The 22,845-nt window shown below is 44.9% G+C and overlaps 1 protein-coding gene across 1 annotated transcript in view; it reads right to left on the minus strand.

Moving 5' to 3' along the window:
• The window catches only part of UNC13C (unc-13 homolog C), a 1,145,854-nt gene that overhangs the window by 999,146 nt on the left and 123,863 nt on the right, over positions 1–22,845 (minus strand). The gene's annotated exons all lie outside the window — the stretch shown is intronic.

Here is a 22,845-nt window from a genome sequence, read left to right on the forward strand (position 1 = left end):
AAGTCACTTCTTTGGATAAATGCTCAAAGCAGGATTCACTAAATCATACCAGACAGGTGTCTGTCCAGCCTCTATTTGAAGACTTCCATTGAAGGAGAACTCACCACCTTTCATGGCAGCCTTTTCCACTCATTGCTCACCCTAACTGTCAAAAAGTTTTTTCATATATCTAATCTGTGTCTCCTCCCATTCAGTTTCATGCCATTGCTTCTAGTCTTTCCTTGTGCAAATGAGAATAGAGACGATCCTTCTACAATGTGACAGCCCTTGAGATACTTGTAGACATCTATTAAGTCTCCTCTCAGTCTTCTTTTATGCAAGCTAAACATTCCCAAATCCTGTAACCGTTCCTCATAAGACATGGTTAGCAGACCAGTCACCAATCTGGTCACTCTTCTCTGAACTTCTTCAGTTTGTCGGTCTTATTTTAAAATGTGGTGCCCAAAACTGGACACAGTAGTCCAGATGAGGTTGGGAATGAGGTCTGGTTTATGTTGCGTAACAGTTAGCCGTTTATACATCACCATTGTTACCTTCTCACTCTGTTGGTAATGACAGACGCTGTATGGGAGTTTATGCAAATGTTTTGTTAGGCCGCAAAATCCTTCTTGGGGAGACTCTCCCAACACACGTTGCACTGGCCAACTCTGTCCCCTGAAGATTGGCCTCAGTCTCGTGTACCATACTTTTGAACCTCACATTGCGGATCTTGCGAATGTCCCTCTAACACCATCTATTTGCATCTCTTGGCTCTAGTCCCACTCCCTTGATTCTGGCCCTGATCACTTAGATCCAGTCTCGGTCACTCAGTTCTCCTCTTGTTTCTGATTCTAGTCTGCTAACTCAGTTCTCCACTCGGATCTGGTCACTCGATTCTTCACTCGGGACTGGTCATTAGTCATGGTGGCTATAAGCCAACCTCGCTTCACAGAACGTCTGTCCTGCTACTGTCATGGATACTGGGTGTAATTACTGCTGGGAGACTACTCACTGCAGTAAGTGAGCCCAGAGCAAAATAGCAGAGGACTCGCCAGATAGCAAGCAGGACCTGAACCATGTGACAGAGGAGAGTGGCTAGGGATGGAGCCAGGCCCCGGGGTGCAAAGGAGGCGAATGGCGCCGGAGAGTAGTCAAACGTGCCGAGGTCAATAACCAGGAGATAAGCAAGGTACAGGAGGGTGAGGCAGAAGGATAGTCAAGTGGAAGCCGGAGGTCAGAAATCCGAGAGAATCAAACAGAGCTGATCGATCATGGAGAGCAAATAAACAACACAGTATGCACAAACACAACAGAGCGTCAGGCACAAAGACAAATCAAAAGTATAACTGACAAAGAATCCTAGTCCAGCGTGGATATAAATATCCCTCCCAGATCCAAAAGGAAGCAACAACAATTAACCCTGAGAGGACAGGGCATAAACCCATGTTGAAACCATAACAGCTGCATGTTAACGTCCTCTCCTTCACTGCACTCCTGGGCTGTTTATAATTACTAACTGTGCCACAGATATCACCTGACCTGGTGTCTCCTCCAATCACTTCCCCTCAGGAACCATGAGCTTTAATATACAGTTCCAGCTGATGCAATCCTTTACATTTTCTTTCGTTCTACAATATGTGGCCCATTGATGGCAGTACTCACTTGAAGACTTCCCGTTGTACATTAACTGTGAAAATCTTCCATTTGTCCATCTCCTTACACTGTTCTGCTCTATAAATTTATAGCAACTGGCTCTTGCTGAGGCATGTGACAGATGATAAAAGAGGTGCCAAGTGTCGGACCCCATGATCTGATATTGATAATGACCTATCCTAAGGATAGGTCATCAATATAATCATGGAAAATCCATTTATTTTTAAATTATTGCTAATACTTTACAATGAGCAAAAATATAGACACAAATTTTACTATATTCCAACACAAGATTGCTTCTAATGCATATAGAAAATCTTCTTGACTTTCCTCTTCTCACAAACAGATAATTTATGGTCCAATTGTACATATGCAGCCTTTACAGACCACATCGCTTTTTGATATTTATTGTAATAGCCTCAACCAGGCTCAGGCTAGCTCAGTGCGCAAATGGTGAATCCCTCGATAGGCCTCTGTGCGGAGTAAGTCATTTCCCAACATGAGCAGTAGCTGGACCAAAACATTGGATTCACTATGTACAGACAAAAATCAGAATCTCCTCATTTATTAAACAAACGACCTAGCAATTATTATATAGAAGCAGACGTAAATTTGTGAAAGAGGGCAGGGGCGGACCATACCACTGGTGCAACCTATTCAGCTGCAAATGGTCCCAAGAGGTAAAGAATGTGGAATTAAGCATTTTAATGAGGTAATGTAATGCAACGTACACATATATTGTTGCTGCACAGGGACCTTCATCTGTCTATCTCCGCTACTGAAAGAAGGTAATGTAATATTTGCATGCAGCTGAACAGTGGGACCCCAGAATCAATGTTACTAATGGGCCCATGCCATCCCAGTTCGACACTGAGCTCAATAACATGTTTTGCAGTTTCCACAGACTATTCCCAGACTACAGCCTACTATCAACCTTGTGTATTCTACGGTGAACATACACATTGAATTGCTGACCGATTTTAATTTGGCCTAAACTATTCCTGTTAAGCCTTCCTAATGCAAACAAACTTGATACAGCCAAGGATGCATATCTTCTGAATTGGGAGAGGCGAGTAAGGTGCCTGGCACCTTTGGCAATCCTTCTATATTATTTCAAAACACTATTTTTCGGTGATTACTTTGTATAACCATTCATACTGCCATTCATACCAACACGCACATACACCATTTGAAAGGTAAACTTGCCAAACCACTCATCCATGATGTTATCACAAAATACCTAAGGAAAAATGACCTGCAGGTGGCACCACACTACCCCAAAGCACAGTACAACAAAGTTGACACAAATCCTAACATTTGCTTTGGGGGCTTTCCAGCTTGCCGAACTCCTTGCCCATCCGATTTCAGGCAAGTACATTAAAAATATTTGCTACATATGTGGAAGTAGAATAAAAGTAAAACTTTACCTGTTCAAGACTTCAGCTGTAAAACTGTAGGTATAAATGAATGCAGCCTAAAAGGGTTCTGAACCATCACATTTTCCGTATTATTGGACAGTCATTGAAAAGTCTATCTTCCTTCTAAGGTTGCGGCTTATTGGTGACCTGGAGTCACCTCTGGTTCCAAGTAAAAAACTGCAGCGTTGACATAACTCAGACTTTACATTGTTTCCCGATGGGAGAGATTGGTGGAAACAACCTTGCAAAAATTGAAAAAAAAAAATCCAACCGTAGGAAAAAAAAAGATAATCTGCAGATATTACTTTTTTTTTTAAAAGGGATATTCCCAATTATTATACAATGGTGTAAATACGCTCAGTTATGGGGTCAATTCTCCATCATTATTTTTACTGTCAAAGTGGCACTGCTGTACAGGGAGCTGCTCCGTTCACACTGCAGATAGATGGCATCGCTGCTGTGGAGGGGAAAAAATGCTGCTGCCCCTGTTCTTTTCCAAGGTCCTGACAATCAGACCCCTTCTGATCAGTAAGCAAAATACCATTATGTTTAATGTTGGGGGATCTCCTTTAGACTGGAGTCACACACAACGTATAAAAAAAAAAAATCGGTCTGTTTTACTTGGACGAAAATCGCAGAAATGTTATCTGAACAGTGACCCATATGTCATCCGTGTGCTGTGCGAGGATGTGATTTTCTCGCTGGCTTGCAAAATAGACATATAATGGATCCATGGGCTCAAATATTCGTGAAAACATATATGTATGTCAGTGAGATACATATCTCCCTGTGTTCATCATCTCATTAGATACATTTACATTTGACCAGCTTGATTTTCCTGCAATTGCCTGCGCTCCTGACAACCAATGTGCGAAAATTTCGCATGAGCCAACTAGTAGATAAGTTATTTCCACTGTGAACAAAAAGTCTGGCAAATGGAAGGTATGTGCAATCCTTTTTGTCACCGGCATAGGCCAAAGAAATGTTGAACAAAAATAAAAATATCATTGGAAAGTTGATTGATTCCGCAGAAATTGTAATATATGGCCACCTTTAGACCCATTATCACAGCCCAGTTGAATTAGTAAACCAAGAGAAGGTAAGTCTTCACTAATGCAGGTAAAATCACATTAAAACTAAGGGTCCATTTACACTAAACAACTGCCGATCGGTAAACATTTACTGATTAATGATCATTTATTGCCTTTTTACACAGGCAGACAACAGTAAACAATGGCCACCGAACTAGTTCAATGTTCTGTGAGGATAGGCTGCCATAGTGCTCGGCAGTGAAAGACCTCTTTAGACCAGACTACGCTCCATCGGGAACGATCTTCTTTTACACTCCATAAAAATAATTTAACCTGATGAACAAGCAATTTGCTCATTCATGGGGTAATTACCATGAAATGGTTCATGGTAATCTTTCTCCTGTTTAGACAACACTATGTACCACCAAGAACAATCTTCTTTTGCACTCCACAAAAAAAATTTCACCTTTTGAACAAGTATTTTTCTCATTCATTGGCTGATTATCATGAAATGATTAATGGTAATCTTTTAGTGCAAATTTAGCTTAACATTTATGCTATAGGAAGAAGGAATCATTTTAAGGACCATAATTTATTTTAAGAGAGGTAGAAGTCAGAATCAAATCATAGGAAAGAACAGCTATACAACTAAGGTAAGACACTAATGGGTTAGTGAGCCATAGAAGGTAATATGTACCACCTCCTCACCTCGCCCCCTATCTGTCAGAGTCCCGCAAGGTTCAGTTCTAGGGCCCCTGCTTTTCTCCATCTACACCTTTGGCCTGGAACAGCTCATAGAATCTCACGGTTTTCAGTATCATCTCTATGCTGACGACACACAGATCTACATCTCTGGACCAGATATCACCACCCTACTAACCAGAATCCCTCAATGTCTGTCCGCTATTTCATCCTTCTTCTCTGCTAGATTTCTAAAACTTAACATGGACAAAACAGAATTCATCGTCTTTCCCGCATCTCACGCGACCCCCCAACCAACCTATCCATTACAGTAAATGGCTGCCCATTCTCCCCAGTCCCACAAGCTTGCTGTCGCGGAGTAATTCTCGACACTGATCTCTCCTTCAAACCACATATCCAAGCCCTTTCCACTTCCTGCCGCCTTCAACTCAAAAATATTTCATGGATCCGTACATTCCTAAGCCAAGAATCTGCAAAAACACTAGTCCATACCCTCATTATCTTCTGCCTCGACTACTGTAACCTCCTGCTCTGTGGCCTCCACTCGAACACTCTCGCACCCCTCAAATCTATTCTAAACTCTGCTGCCCAACTAATCTATCTGCCCCCCAGTTATTCCCCAGCCTCTACCCTCTATCAATCCCTTCACTGGCTCCCCATTACCCAGAGACTCCAGTACAAAACCCTAACCATGACATACAAAGCCATCCACAACCTGTCTCCTCCATACATCTGTGACCTCATCTCCCAGTACTTCCCTGCACGCAACCTCCGATCCTCACAAGATCTCCTTCTCTACTCTCCTCTTATCTCCTCTTCCCACAATCGCATACAAGATTTCTCTCGCACATCACCCCTACTCTGGAACCCTCTACCACAACATATCAGACTCTCACCTACCATTGAAACCTTAAAAAAGAACCTGAAGACCCACCTCTTCCGACAAGCCTACAACCTGCAGTAACCACTGATCGACCAAACCGCTGCACGACCAGCTCTACCCTCACCTACTGTATCCTCACCCAGATTGCGAGCCCTCATGGGCAGGGTCCTCTCTCCTCCTGTACCAGTTGTGACTTATATTGTTAGAGATTATTGTACCTGTTTTTATTATGTATTCCTCTCCTCACATGTAAAGCGCCATGGAATAAATGGCGCTATAATAATAAATAATAATAATAGTTCATAAAATAATCATGGCTTATATTAACACTTCAATATTGGCAATTTTTAACAAAAAGAATGGAAAAAAGAAAACTTGTATTAATGGCCCTGTGTCTTGTGATTTTCAATCCCCACTGGTGAGTTTAGCCTGGAGCAGCGACAGAAAGCACTGTGTATGCTACAGGCTTTTCACAGGATGTGTGCTAATTATGGCAAAATTTTAAACGTGCCAATCATGAGATTACGAGTAATTACAGGATAGTCAACCAAACAGTATTTGAATGAAAACAGCAAATTAATTATTAATAAACTACAGAATCTACTGTATATGTTAACTGGACAAAATTATATCACAGCAAAATTGTAAGAGCTCTAGGTATAGAGGCACGATAGACCACCACAATAATTAGATACATCGTAGAGCCTAATTATTTGCCAGGTGGAAAAAGGATTATTACGACAGGCAGTTTTGTTATGTAGATTTGCTTCCTGTCACAAGAAGATGAGGTGGGTGTAATCCATATTATTTGTAGGCATAACTAAATCACACAAGGTTTACGGTGAAAACCAAATGATTCATTCATCTAAATAATAACAAACTCTTTAGTCTCAAGGGTAAAAAATAATTGTATTCACTAATGTTGGCTTCATAGCCATTCATAAATCTCTGAAAGTGGATTACGTTGAAACTTAGGACCAAGCTTTCATTTGCAGAGTCCTGAATTGAGCAATATAACAACATATGGGTAATGATAACCAAGAAACTAGAAAGAAATCAGGAAGAGAAGAATGTTGAATATTTCTTTTTTACTGTTTTCTGCATTCTCTACAGAACAACTTTACATAAATCGAGGATTCACCGAGTAGTTGCTCAGAGCTTTGAGTTATTTGTGCTTTTATGAGCTTTTGAAATGAAGGAAGAAATAAAAATGTTTGCAGAGTCATCAAACGGAACATTTTTCTTTTGTTCTTTTTTGAAATCGAAAAAAAAGTATTGATTTGTGGAAGTAAGTAGACCCTGGATGGAAGTAATTATAACTGTTCTCATACCTTGCACTAACATAGGACCCAAAGTATATTTTTGAAAGACATTTATAGTAGGAGATAAAACATCCATTGCTCTTCTGCTGCTGATCATTTCAATTATGGGAGAATCTCTGTTCTGAATGTTTTTATCCAAACAAACATTATTCAAATATTCAACTAAAACACTTTTATGTATTAACCATCTAGTATCTGATACCAAATTGTTTCCGGTAGGGTTGAGCGACCTTGACTTTTTTTTAGAGTCGAGTCGTGTTTCGCGAAACCCGACTATCTTAAAAGTCGAGTCGAGTGGAATCGGCCGATTATCGCGAAAAGTCGGGTATCGCCCGAAACACGAAACCCAATGCAAGTCAATAGGGGAGCATAGTCGGCAGTGAGTGGAGGCCAGGAAAACACCTACACTGCCCATTTTAATGGCAAAAACATCCATTCTTGTTACTGAAGCTTGTCAATCGTAATTTAGCTTATAATAATTGGAAGGCATTTGAAATTGGGGGTCATTTGGCTAAAGTTGTGGGGGGTAGGGCTGGTTCAAGTAATTAGTGGGCCCAGGAAATCTGGAACACGTCACGGCAGTGGAGCAGGGAGAGGTAAGTATTTAAACTTTGCAAGTGCTGTGATCCTGAGCAAGCAGGGGGGGCCCACTAGTTGGCATTGGCACTGGCACAGGGCCCCTCAAAGTACAGAGGTGTGTTTGCACGGAGGTGGCGCCTCCCACCGGCAGCAACACTTTTGCGTACTATGAGAGGCCCTGTGCCAGTGACGTCGCCAACTAGTATTCCTCCCCCTACCTGATGAAGGAACCTGCACTTTCATCTGCACCTTCCTCTTTGTCCCCGTGTAAGGTGGTATGGTATGCGGGAAGAGGAACCTGACTTTCAGCAGGGTCACAATCTTGCTGTGTAGCGTGCACGGGAAATTTTGCGTTCTGGGCCAATGTACCAGCAGACTCATCTATCACTGGCTGGGCAATGGGCAGGATGAGGAGGAAACACAGATATAGGCCCAAAGAATAAAGTTGGCTAAATGCAGTTCAAAATTGGTAACAGGACTAACCAGGGGGCATTGCAGTGGAGGACAACTGGAATGAGAGGCTGACACAGAGAGTAGGCCCAAATCAGTAAGTAGTCGAAATGCAGTTCAAAATTGGCAACCGTAGTAAACAGGCGGCACAGCTTTGTTCAGTGGAGGAGAACAGCAAGGAGTGGCAGACACCGATAGTAGGCCCCAACCCAACTAGTAAGCCAAATGCAGTCTAACATTAACAACTACTTAACAAGAGCCTGAAAATGGAATTTCAGGACAGGAAACCAGGAGAACAGCAAGGAGCGGCAGACACTGTTAGTAGGCCCCATAGATAGAAGCACAGGAAAGGCAACCTGGAGAACACCTTGGAGTGGAACACACCGTCTCTAAACCCCATACCCAATTTGTAGGCCTAATGCAGTGTAGTTTCCAACAACTACTAAATGAGAGCCTGAAGATCGAAGCAATGGAGAGGAAACCTGGGGAACACCTTGGAGTGCAACACACCATCTCTCTACACCCCATACCCAATTTGTAGGCCTAATGCAGCGTAGTTTCCAACAACTACTAAACGAGAGCATTAAGATCGAAGCAATGGCGAGGAAACCTGGGGAACACCTTGGAGTGGAACGCACCATCTCTCTACACCCCATACCCATTTTGTAGGCCTAATGCAGTGTAGTTCCCAACAACTACTAAACGAGAGCCTGAAGATCGAAGCAATGGAGAGGAAACCAGGGGAACACCTTGGAGTGCAACACACCATCTCTCTACACCCCATACCCAATTTGTAGGCCTAATGCAGCGTAGTTTCCAACAACTACTAAACGAGAGCATGAAGATCGAAGCAATGGAGAGGAAACCTGGGGAACACCTTGGAGTGGAACACACCATCTCTCTACACCCCATACCCATTTTGTAGGCCTAATGCAGTGTAGTTCCCAACAACTACTAAACGAAAGCCTGAAGATCGAAGCAATGGAGAGGAAACCTGGGGAACACCTTGGAGTGTAACACACCATCTCTCTACACCCCATACCCAATTTGTAGGCCTAATGCAGCGTAGTTTCCAACAACTACTAAACGAGAGAATGAAGATCGAAGCAATGGAGAGGAAACCTGGGGAACACCTTGGAGTGCAACACACCATCTCTCTACACCCCATACCCAATTTGTAGGCCTAATGCAGCGTAGTTTCCAACAACTACTAAATGAGAGCATGAAGATCGAAGCAATGGAGAGGAAACCTGGGGAACACCTTGGAGTGCAACACACCATCTCTCTACACCCCATACCCAATTTGTAGGCCTAATGCAGTGTAATTCCAACAACTACTAAACGAGAGCATGAAGATCGAAGCAATGGAGAGGAAACCTGGGGAACACCTTGGAGTGCAACACACCATCTCTCTACACCCCATACCCAATTTGTAGGCCTAATGCAGCGTAGTTTCCAACAACAACTAAACGAGAGCATGAAGATCGAAGCAATGGAGAGGAAACCTGGGGAACACCTTGGAGTGGAACACACCATCTCTCTACACCCCATACCCAATTTGCAGTTTTAAAATTCCTAGAGGCTGAAAACAAGACTATTGACGCTCAGCTTTTTTCAAAGGAACACAGCTGAATTGAGTGGCGCAGACAGACACAGGTAGTAGGCCTTAAACCAAAAATGTGGCTCACTGCAGCTTAAAAAAGTTACAGGGGTACACAGGCAGCATTGCTCTGGGCAGTGGAGGACAATTTCAATAGTGGACCGCAGACAGACTTTGTACGCCTACTATTAAAAAAAGGATGCTCTATGCAATTAAAAATCGGTTCCAGGGGTCCACGGGCAGCAGTGGTGTGGTCAGTGGACGAGTATTGGAAGGAGGGACCGCAGACAGGCGTAGTAGGCCTAACATAAGAAAATTAGGCTGTAGGCACTTTACAAATGGTTCCAGGGGTACACGGGCAGCAGTGGTGTGGTCAGCGGAGGAAAATTTGAATTAGGGACTGCAGACAGACTTTGTAGGCTGTCCCCTGTGGACCATGCATCCAACACATTAACCCAGTGCGCCGTAATGGACACGTAATTTTTTGTGGACATGCCTACTGGTCCATGTGTCTCTTGTCAGGTGCACCTTTCTACTGTTTGATTGCCTGAGTGCTATGACAATGCAGACTTTTTCATGCCGGTGGAGGGCTGGGATGGCTTTTCTCGCAAAAGAAATGTCGACTGGGTAGCTTGAAACGTGGTACAGCGTAGTTCATCTGGGCTTTCTAAATATAAAACAAAGAAAAAAAAAGAGGCTCCATGCACTTTCAGCTGGGTTCCAGGGGTACACGGCCAGCATTGGTCTGGTCAGTGGAGAACTATTGGAAGGAAGGACCGCAGACAGGCTTCGAAGGCCTAACATAAAAAAATTGGGCTGTAGGCACTTTATAATTGGTTCCAGGGGTACACGGGCAGCAGTGGCCTGGTCAGTGTAGTAGTAGTAGAAAGAACGGACCGCAGACAGGCTTCGAAGAACTAACATAAAAAAATTGGGCTGGCTGTAGGCAATTTTAAATTGGTTCCAGGGGAACACGGGCAGCAGTGGCCTGGTCAGTGTAGTAGTAGTAGAAAGAACGGACCACAGACAGGCTTCGAAGGCCTAACATAAAAAAATTGGGCTGGCTGTAGGCAATTTAAAATTGGTTCCAGGGGAACACGGGCAGCAGTGGTCTGGTCAGTGGAGGCCTAGTGGAAGGAGTGACCGCAGACAGGCTTCGAAGGCCTAACATAAAAAAATTGGGCTGGCTGTAGGCAATTTAAAATTGGTTCCAGGGGAACACGGGCAGCAGTGGTCTGGTCAGTGGAGGCCTAGTGGAAGGAGTGACCGCAGACAGGCTTCGAAGGCCTAACATAAAAAAATTGGGCTGGCTGTAGGCAATTTAAAATTGGTTCCAGGGGAACACGGGCAGCAGTGGTCTGGTCAGTGTAGTAGTAGTAGAAAGAACGGACCGCAGACAGGCTTCGAAGGCCTAACATAAAAAAATTGGGCTGGCTGTAGGCAATTTAAAATTGGTTCCAGGGGAACACGGGCAGCAGTGGTCTGGTCAGTGGAGGCCTAGTGGAAGGAGTGACCGCAGACAGGCATCGAAGGCCTAACATAATAACAGATGGCTGTAGGCAATTTTAAATTGGTTCCAGGGGAACACGGGCAGCAGTGGCCTGGTCAGTGTAGTACTAGTAGAAAGAACGGACCGCAGACAGGCTTCGAAGGCCTAACATAAAAAAATTGGGCTGGCTGTAGGCAATTTAAAATTGGTTCCAGGGGAACACGGGCAGCAGTGGTCTGGTCAGTGGAGGCCTAGTGGAAGGAGTGACCGCAGACAGGCTTCGAAGGCCTAACATAAAAAAATTGGGCTGGCTGTAGGCAATTTAAAATTGGTTTCAGGGGAACACGGGCAGCAGTGGTCTGGTCAGTTTAGTAGTAGTAGAAAGAACAGACCGCAGACAGGCTTCGAAGGCCTAACATAAAAAAATTGGGCTTGCTGTAGGAAATTTAAATTTGGTTCCAGGGGAACACGGGCAGCAGTGGCCTGGTCAGTGTAGTAGTAGTAGAAAGAACGGACCGCAGACAGGCTTCGAAGGCCTAACATAAAAAAATTGGGCTGGCTGTAGGCAATTTAAAATAGGTTCCAGGGGAACACGGGCAGCAGTGGTCTGGTCAGTGGAGGCCTAGCGGAGGGAGTGACCGCAGACAGGCATTGAAGGCCTAACATAATAACAGATGGCTGTAGGCAATTTTAAATTGGTTCCAGGGGAACACGGGTAGCAGTGGCCTGGTCAGTGTATTAGTAGTAGAAAGAACGGACCGCAGACTGGCTTCGAAGGCCTAACATAAAAAAATTGGGCTGGCTGTAGGCAATTTTACATTGGTTCCAGGAGTACACGGGCAGCAGTGGTCTGGTCAGTGGAGGCCTAGTGGAAGGAGTGACCGCAGACAGGCATCAAAGGCCTAACATAATAACATATGGCTGTAGGCAATTTTAAATTGGTTCCAGGTGAACACGGCCAGCAGTGGCCTGGTCAGTGGAGGATGATTGTAATGAGTGTCTGCCAGTTAGTAGTCCAAAACAATACATAAATGTGAATGTCTCACATTAAAATCCAGCGAAAACACTAAAGGGTGCAATCTTTAGGTACAGGGGTGGGATCCTCTGCGTTGTTTCTGACCTACTAATTTGGCGCAAAGTTTTTACTTGGGTAAATAGAGGACACTGCCCCTGACTATGTTAAGTACCATTATACATGTCAACACAATGGTATTGTCAGTGGCAGGAATGGAAGTATGTCAGCGCATAGTCTAAACATTGGTGGAAGTGTGAGAGATAATTGTGGAAGTGGCAGAGCAATGTTTGAGCTGGGGGTGGGTGAACTCTCTTGTGGACGGCGGTACAGGCCCAGGGCCCCTCATGTTACAACAGTGTGTCTGACGTTGGGTGCGCACCACCACCGCCAGAGACAGTTTATTGTACTATGAAGGACCCAGTGGCAGTGCTGTCGACCAAAAGCGGGCACACCCACCTCTTCAGACAAACAGCACTCTCACGGGTGCTTGCGCCAAGTCGCGATACCACGGCCCCGTGTGGGGAGTTTGGCCATTTAGGGAGGTGTAAACATGTCATATGCTGGACAATCAGCTGCTGCAAATTAAGACATTTGAAAAGTCATTCACAGTAGTCCACAGGCAAGAGCTTTTCATAGGAAAGCTAGGTGTCGCCCGGGCAAGGTGGGGCAAGAGAATTCGAAATCCAGTTGTGGTTCATTTTAATGAATGTTAGATCATCAACATTTTGTGTAGCCAGACGAGTCCTTTTTTCGGTTAATATTGAACCTGCAGCACTGAATACTCTTTCTGATAGGACACTAGCTGCCGGGCAAGCAAGCTCCTGCAATGCATATTCAGCCAATTCTGGCCAGGTGTCTAATTTTGATGCCCAGTAATCAAATGGGAATGACGGTTGAGGGAGAACATCGATAAGGGATGAAAAATAGTTTGTAACCATACTGGACAAATGTTGTCTCCTGTCACTTTGAATTGATGCAGCAGTACCTGTCCTGTCTGCGGTCATAGCAAAATCACTCCACAACCTGGTCAGAAAACCCCTCTGTCCAACGCCACTTCTGATGTGTGCACCCCTAACACTCCTGGTCTGCTGCCCCCTGGAGCTCGTGTGAGAACGATCACGGGCGCTGTGTGCTGGGAATGCCTGAAGCAAACGGTCAACAAGAGTTGATTGTTTTGTTGCTAATATTAGTTCCAAGTTCTCATGTGGCATAATATTTTGCAATTTGCCTTTATAGCGAGGATCAAGGAGGCAGGCCAACCAGTAATCGTCATCGTTCATCATTTTAGTAATGCGTGTGTCCGTTTTGAGGATACGCAAGGCATAATCCGCCATGTGGGCCAAAGTATCAGTTGTCAAATCTGCGGTTGTGCTTGGTTGAGGGGCAGTTGCAGGCAAATCTACGTCACTTGTGTCCCTCAAAAAACCAGAACCCGGCCTTGCCACGCCACCAATTTCCAGTGCCCCCGGGAAAGCTTCCTCATTAAAAATATACTCATCCCCATCATCCTCCTCGTCCTCCACCTCCTCTTCGCCCGCTACCTCGTCCTGTGCACTGCCCTGACCAGACAATGGCTGACTGTCATCAAGGCTTTCCTCTTCCTCTGGTGCAGACGCCTGATCCTTTATGTGCGTCAAACTTTGCATCAGCAGACGCATTAGGGGGATGCTCATGCTTATTATGGAGTTGTCTGCACTAACCAGCCGTGTGCATTCCTCAAAACACTGAAGGACTTGACACATGTCTTGTATCTTCGACCACTGCACACCCGACAACTCCATGTCTGCCATCCTACTGCCTGCCCGTGTATGTGTATCCTCCCACAAAAACATAACAGCCCGCCTCTGTTCGCACAGTCTCTGAAGCATGTGCAGTATTGAGTTCCACCTTGTTGCAACGTCTATGATTAGGCGATGCTGGGGAAGGTTCAAAGACCGCTGATAGCTCTGCATACGGCTGGAGTGTACAGGCGAACGGCGGATATGTGAGCAAAGTCCACGCACTTTGAGGAGCAGGTCGGAGAAACCAGGATAAGTTTTCAATAAGCACTGCACCACCAGGTTTAAGGTGTGAGCCAGGCAAGGAATGTGTTTCAGTTGGGAAAGGGAGATGGCAGCCATGAAATTCCTTCCATTATCACTCACTACCTTGCCTGCCTCAAGATCTGCTGTGCCCAGCCACGACTGCGTTTCTTCCTGCAAGAACTCGGACAGAACTTCCGCGGTGTGTCTGTTGTCGCCCAAACACTTCATAGCCAATACAGCCTGCTGACGCTTGCCAGTAGCTGCCCCATAATGGGAAAACTGGTGTGCAACAGTGACAGCTGACGATGGAGTGGTTTGACGACTGCGGTCAGTGGAAGAGCTGTCGCTTCTGCAGGAGGACGAGGAGGAAGAGGAGGAGAGGGTGCGAACGCCTACAGCCAACTGTTTCCTAAACCGTGGGCTAGGCACAACTGTCCCGAAATTGATGTCCCCTGTGGACCCTGCATCCACCACATTCACCCAGTGTGCCGTGATGGACACGTAACGTCCCTGGCCATGCCTACTGGTCCATGCATCTGTAGTCAGGTGCACCTTTGTACTCACAGATTGCCTGAGTGCATGGACGTTGCGCTGTTTAACATGCTGGTGCAGGGCTGGGATGGCTTTTCTGGAAAAAAAGTGTCGACTGGGTAGCTCGTAGCGTGGTTCAGCGTACTCCATCAGGGCTTTGAAAGCTTCGCTTTCAACTAACCAGTAGGGCATCATCTCTAACGAGATTAGTCTAGCTATGTGGGCGTTCAAACCCTGTGTACGCGGATGCGAGTATAAGTACTTCCTTTTTCTAACTAGAGTCTCATGTAGGGTGAGCTGGACTTGAGAGCTGGAGATCGTGGAACTAGCGGGTGTGCCGGTGGACATGGCAGACTGAGAGACGGTTGGAGACGGTATTGTTTCCGCCGGTGCCCTAGATGCAGTATTTCCTCCAACGAAACTGGTGATTCCCTGACCCTGACTGCTTTGGGCTGGCAAAGAAACCTGCACAGATACTGCCGGTGGTGAAGAAAATGGTGGCCTTACAGTGACAGAAGGGATGTTGTGTTGCTGAGTAGCTTCATTGGCCGAGTGTGCTACAACCTTAAGGGACGTTTGGTAGTTAGTCCAGGCTTGCAAATGCATGGTGGTTAAATGTCTATGCATGCAACTTGTATTGAGACTTTTCAGATTCTGACCTCTGCTTAAGCTAGTTGAACATTTTTGACAGATGACTTTGCGCTGATCAATTGGATGTTGTTTAAAAAAATGCCAGACTGCACTCTTCCTAGCATCGGATCCCTTTTCAGGAATTGCAGACTGAGCTTTAACCGGATGGACACTCTGTCCTCCAACAGTTTTTTGCTTTGCCACGCGTTTTGGACCAGATACGGGCCCGGCAGATGGAACCTGTTGTGATGTTGATGCCTGCTGCGGCCCCTCCTCCTCCGCTTCAGAACTACTGCCGCCTGCACCCTGTTCCCCCAATGGCTGCCAATCAGGGTCAACAACTGGGTCATCTATAACCTCCTCTTCTAGCTCGTGTGCAACTTCGTCTGTGTCACCGTGTAGGTCGGTGGTATAGCGTTCGTGACGGGGCAACATAGTCTCATCAGGGTCTGATTCTGGATCAGTACCCTGAGAGGGCAATGTTGTGGTCTGAGTCAAAGGACCAGCATAGTAGTCTGACTGTGGCTGTGCATCAGTGCACTCCATGTCAGAATCTACTTGTAATGGGCATGGCCTGTTAACTGTTTCACTTTCTAAGCCAGGGACGGTATGTGTAAAGAGCTCCATGGAGTAACCCGTTGTGTCGCCTGCTGCATCCTTCTCTCTTGTTGTTGTTTTTGCTGAAGAGGACAAGGAAGCGACTTGTCCCTGACCGTGAACATCCACTAACGACACGCTGCTTTTAGATTTGCCAGTTTCAGAAGAGGAGGCAAAAGAACTAGAGGCTGAGTCAGCAAGGTAAGCCAAAACTTGCTGTTGCTGCTCCGGCTTTAAAAGCGGTTTTCCCACTCCCAGAAAAGGGAACGTTCGAGGCCTTGTGTAGCCAGACGACGAACCTGGCTCCACAGCTCCAGACTTAGGTGGAATAATTTTTTTCCCACGACCACCTGATGCTCCACTACCACTACCATCATTACCAGCTGACAATGAACGCCCACGGCCACGACCTCTTCCACCAGACTTCCTCATTGTTTTAAAAACTTAACCAAAGTAACTTTATTTGTTGCTGTCAAACAACTTACACGGTGAGCTATAACTTATGTATGATTTCGGTATCCGTTTACAGGTTGGTGAAACCACAAGGAAAATCAGGCACAATGTTACACACTCTGTTTTCTGTGGCACTAAATCAGAGAGATGCCACACACGCAGGACTGTCACTCAAGCACAAATGTCAATATTAATCTCCCACTGTTTTTTTTTTTTTTTAAGGAAACTTTAGAAACAAAATTAAATAAAATGATTTTTTCAGGGAGAATTTAGAAACAAAAAAAAAAGAAAATAGCCTTTCTATGGCCCAGTGCCCACTATTTGAGAGGGAGAGATGGCACACCCAGGAGTCAGGAGTGGCACACAAGCAGAAAGGGCAATATTAATCTCCCACTGATTGATTTATTGATTTTTTCAGGTAGAATTTAGAAACCAAATCAACCAAAAAAATAAAATAGGCTTTCTATGGCCCACTGAGTGAGAGATGACACACACAGGAGTCAGGAGTGGCACACAAGCCCAGAGGCCAATATTTATCTCCCACTGATTGATGTAGTGATTTTTTCAGGTAGAATTTAGAAATCAAATCAACAAAAAGAAAAAAAATAGCCTTTCTATGGCCCAGTGACTGCCCACTATTTGAGAGAGAGAGATGGCACACCCAGGAGTCAGGAGTGGCACACAAGCAGAAAGGGCAATATTAATCTCCCACTGACTTTTTTTTTTGAGGGAGACTTTAGAAACAAAATTAAATAAAATGATTTATTCAGGAAGAATTTAGAAACAAAATAAAATAAAATGATTTTTTCAGGGAGAATTTAGAAACCAAAAAAAAAAGAAAATAGCCTTTCTATGGCCCAGAGCCCACTATTTGAGAGAGAGAGATGGCACACCCAGGAGTCAGGAGTGGCACACAAGCAGAAAGGGCAATATTAATCTCCCACTGACTTTTTTTTTTGAGGGAGACTTTAGAAACAAAATTAAATAAAATGATTTATTCAGGAAGAATTTAGAAACAAAATAAAATAAAATGATTTTTTCAGGGAGAATTTAGAAACCAAAAAAAAAAAAGAAAATAGCCTTTCTATGGCCCAGTGCCCACTATTTGAGAGAGAGAGATGGCACACCCAGGAGTCAGGAGTGGCACACAAGCAGAAAGGGCAATATTAATCTCCCACTGACTTTTTTTTTTCAGGGAGACTTTAGAAACAAAATTAAATAAAATGATTTATTCAGGAAGAATTTAGAAACAAAAAAAAATAGGCTTTCTATGGCCCACTGAGTGAGAGATGGCACACACAGGAGTCAGGAGTGGCACACAAGCCCAGAGGCCAATATTTATCTCCCACTGATTGATTGATTTATTGATTTTTTCAGGTAGAATTTAGAAATCAAATCACCCCCCCAAAAAAAAATAGGCTTTCTATGGCCCACTGAGTGAGAGATGGCACACACAGGAGTCAGGAGTGGCACACAAGCCCAGAGGCCAATATTTATCTCCCACTGATTGATTTATTGATTTTTTCAGATAGAATTTAGAAACCAAATCAACAAATAGAAAAGAAAATAGCCTTTCTATGGCCCAGTGACTGCCCACTAGTTGAGAGAGAGAGAGATGGCACACCCAGGAGTGGCACACAAGCAGAAAGGGCAATATTAATCTCCCACTGATTTTTTTTAATTTTTTCTGGGAGTATTTAGAAACCCAATAAAAAAAATAAATAATAGGCTTTCTATGGCCCACTATTTGAGAGAGAGATGGCACACTCAGGACTGGCACACAAGCCCAAAGGCCAATATTAATCTCCCACTGTATTTTTTTTATCAGGGAGAATTTATAAACCCCAAAAAAAAATACAGAAAAATGAAAAGGCTTTCTATGGCCCACTATGTGAGAGAGATGGCCAATATTAATCTCCCACCAAAAAACCCCCCCCCAAAAAAAAACCAGGGACTGTCCTACAATTACTATCTCCCTGCCTGCAGTAATCTCAGCCAGGTATGGCAGGCAGCAATAAGGAGTGAACTGATGCACAAATGAAATAAAAAGTGTGGACAAACAAAAAAGATAGCTGTGCAGAAAGGAAGGAACAAGAGGATTTGTGCTTTGAAAAATGCAGTTGGTTTGCACAGCGGCGTACACACAGCAATGCAGCTATCAGGGAGCCTTCTAGGGCAGCCCAATGAGCTACAGCGCTGAGAAAAAAAAAAAAATGTTGCCTCCACTGTCCCTGCAAACCGAAGGTGGTGTTGTACAGTGGAAATCGCTACAGCACAAGCGGTTTTGTGGTTAATGGACCCTGCCTAACGCTATCCCTGCTTCTGACGAAGCGGCAGCAACCTCTCCCTATGCTCAGATCAGCAGCAGTAAGATGGCGGTCGGCGGGAACGCCTCTTTATAGCCCCTGTGACGCCGCAGACAGCAAGCCAATCACTGCAATGCCCTTCTCTAAGATGGTGGGGACCAGGACCTATGTCATCACGCTGCCCACACTCTGCATTCACCTTCATTGGCTGAGAAATGGCGCTTTTTGCGTCATTGAAACGCGACTTTGGCGCGAAAGTCGCGTACCGCATGGCCGACCACGCACAGGGGTCGGATCGGGTTTCATGAAACTCGACTTTGCCAAAAGTCGGCGACTTTTGAAAATGAACGACCCGTTTCGCTCAACCCTAGTTTCCGGTACTGCAACCACTTGCGTAAAAGTAGACCTCCATAAACACTATTGGGGGTCAAGTTATACTGTTGTAACTACATTTATATGGAACATTATTACTAGATCTTCCACAGTCAGAAGATTACAAGATGTGGAAGCCTGTAATGGCAGTCACTGGTGCTTCTCCTCACCTTAACTAATGATTCTGGTCCACATTATTACGTTGCAAGTAGCCACCTGAGCCAGGACCAAGCAAAATGCTGCTCATTGGTTGTCTTAACAGCAGGAGCATTAAGTGCACATTTTCTGCCCCAAGAAGGTATCACACACCAGCTAATATGTCAATTTATAATGTTCATTTTGTATAGAACTCCCATCTCTAATACCTTTACATCCTATTTAGCCCCACCTCTATGCTGGTTATTGCCCCTTCTTGGAGGTTGCCATGCACTGTGTTGTTTGTTCTAACTAGATAGCATGCTTGCTAGGAAAACTAAAAGGAGTCTCTCTGCAACACCAAGTCACTTCCCTATGTTACAACAGGACAAATCATTCAGGGAGGAGAAATGTATAATTATGTAAAAAAATGACGACTTTAGGTAAATGGATATTAAAGAGTATCTCATCTGTGGAAAGCAAGAAAGCAGTGAAAAATTAATTCTAAGGTTAGGGTCACACAAGAATTTTCTCTGCATACAAGAAAAATGATTCAATTTTGCTAATCAGACTCTGAACAGAATTTGATTAGAGTGGGATCGTTTTTTCTTGAGAAAAAAAAAAAAGTTTCTCCACCTTCTCCATTACGTGAGTTCATGAAAATGAAACTCATAGACTTTAATGAGAAAGAGCCATCCAATTCTCGGAGACAAATCGTGCATGCTGCACAAAATTGGACATATGCACTTAGCTTGTTATAAATTCAGAGTCCCAGGTGTATCTGACCATGGTCTGCTCCATAAGTATGACTCTTTAAGTATACAGCAGAAATATGCCAGAAATGGACCAGAAGTGAACAGAAGGTACGATTAACCACTGTTAATAAATGTACTAAATTTCTTCTTCTTTCCCGCACACTTACTCTCATCATGCTGCTGCTCTCTCTCTCTCTCTGCTTCTCCTCACTGCTGGCGACATATCTCTGAATCCCTGAACCCCTACAGCTCATACCTCCCCCTTCTATCACTCTGAACCCAATATAAACACCTGAAATCCTGCCTACTTCAAACCCGTGCCCTTGATGCCCATCACCCTGCTACTTATTTCTGGATTACTCTGGAATGCCCGCTCCATCTGCAATAAACTCCATGTGATTCACAACCTCTTTATCTCTCATAATTTTTCCTTCCTGGGCTGTTATGATTAGGCAACTCAGTACCACAGTGAACATAGAGGTCAGAGCACATACAGTGATCTGACAATAATCCAAAAACATATAACGAGCTCTGAAACGTGGGAACTCTCTTGACCGCAATCCCTAATCCTATCCAACAACACTAGAGGCAGCCGTGGATTGCGCCTAACGCTACCTATGCAACTCGGCACAGCCTGAGAAACTAGCTAGCCTGAAGATAGAAAATAAGCCTACCTTGCCTCAGAGAAATACCCCAAAGGAAAAGGCAGCCCCCCCACATATAATGACTGTGAGTAAGATGAAAAGACAAACGTAGAGATGAAATAGATTTAGCAAAGTGAGGCCCGACTTTCTGAACAGAGCGAGGATAGGAAAGGTAACTTTGCGGTCAACACAAAACCCTAAAAACCACGCAAAGGGGGCAAAAAGACCCTCCGTACCGAACTAACGGCACGGAGGTACACCCTCTGCGTCCCAGAGCTTCCAGCAAACAAATAGATAAGCTGGACAGAAGAAAAGCAAACAAAATAGCAAAGGAAAACTTAGCTATGCAGAGCAGCAGGCCACAGGAACGATCCAGGAGGAAAACAAGTCCAATACTGGAACATTGACAGGAAGCCAGGATCAAAGCACTAGGTGGAGTTAAGTAGAGCAGCACCTAACGACCTCACCACATCACCTGAGGGAGGAAACTCAGAAGCCGCAGTACCACTTCCCTCCACCAACGGAAGCTTACAGAGAGAATCAGCCGAAGTACCACTTGTGACCACAGGAGGGAGCTCTGCCACAGAATTCACAACAGTACCCCCCCCCCCCCTTGAGGAGGGGTCACCGAACCCTCACCAGAGCCCCCAGGCCGACCAGGATGAGCCACATGAAAGGCATGAACAAGATCGGGAGCATGGACATCAGAGGCAAAGACCCAGGAATTATCTTCCTGAGCATAACCCTTCCACTTAACCAGATACTGGAGTTTCCGTCTTGAAACACGAGAATCCAAAATCTTCTCCACAATATACTCCAACTCCCCCTCCACCAAAACCGGGGCAGGAGGGTCAACAGAAGGAACCATAGGTGCCACGTATCTCCGCAACAATGACCTATGGAATACGTTATGTATGGAAAAAGAATCTGGAAGGGTCAGACGAAAAGACACAGGATTAAGAACCTCAGAAATCCTATACGGACCAATGAAACGAGGTTTAAACTTAGGAGAGGAAACCTTCATAGGAATATGACAAGAAGATAACCAAACCAGATCCCCAACACGAAGTCAGGGACCCACACAGCGTCTGCGATTAGCAAAACGTTGAGCCTTCTCCTGGGACAAGGTCAAATTGTCCACTACCTGAGTCCAAATCTGCTGCAACCTGTCCACCACAGTATCCACACCAGGACAGTCCGAAGACTCAACCTGTCCTGACGAGAAACGAGGGTGGAACCCAGAGTTGCAGAAAAATGGCGAAACCAAGGTAGCCGAGCTAGCCCGATTATTAAGGGCGAACTCAGCCAAAGGCAAAAAGGACACCCAGTCATCCTGATCAGCAGAAACAAAACATCTCAGATATGTTTCCAAGGTCTGATTGGTTCGTTCGGTCTGGCCATTAGTCTGAGGATGGAAAGCCGAGGAAAAAGACAAGTCAATGCCCATCCTACCACAAAAGGCTCGCCAAAACCTCGAAACAAACTGGGAACCTCTGTCAGAAACGATATTCTCTGGAATGCCATGTAAACGAACCACATGCTGGAAGAACAATGGCACCAAATCAGAGGAGGAAGGCAATTTAGACAAGGGTACCAAATGGACCATCTTAGAAAAGCGATCACAGACCACCCAAATGACTGACATCTTTTGAGAAACGGGAAGATCTGAAATAAAATCCATAGAGATATGTGTCCAAGGCCTCTTCGGGACTGGCAAGGGCAAAAGCAACCCACTGGCACGAGAACAGCAGGGCTTAGCCCGAGCACAAATCCCACAGGACTGCACAAAAGTACGCACATCCCGCGACAGAGATGGCCACCAAAAGGATCTAGCCACTAACTCTCTGGTACCAAAGATTCCAGGATGACCAGCCAAGACCGAACAATGAACCTCAGAGATAACTTTATTTGTCCACCTATCAGTGACAAACAGTTTCTCCGCTGGACAACGATCAGGTTTATTAGCCTGAAATTTTTGCAGCACTCGCCGCAAATCAGGGGAGATGGCAGACACAATTACTCCCTCTTTGAGGATACCCGCCGGCTCAGATGCACCCGGAGAGTCGGGCACAAAACTCCTAGACAGAGCATCCGCCTTCACATTTTTAGAGCCTGGAAGGTATGAAATCACAAAGTCAAAACGGGCAAAAAACAACGACCAACGAGCTTGTATAGGATTCAACCGCTTGGCGGACTCTAGATAAGTCAAGTTCTTATGATCAGTCAAGACCACCACGCGATGCTTAGCTCCTTCAAGCCAATGACGCCACTCCTCGA

Source organism: Ranitomeya imitator, chromosome 4, assembly GCF_032444005.1.
Source record: "Ranitomeya imitator isolate aRanImi1 chromosome 4, aRanImi1.pri, whole genome shotgun sequence".
Taxonomy (NCBI): Eukaryota; Metazoa; Chordata; class Amphibia; order Anura; family Dendrobatidae; genus Ranitomeya; species Ranitomeya imitator.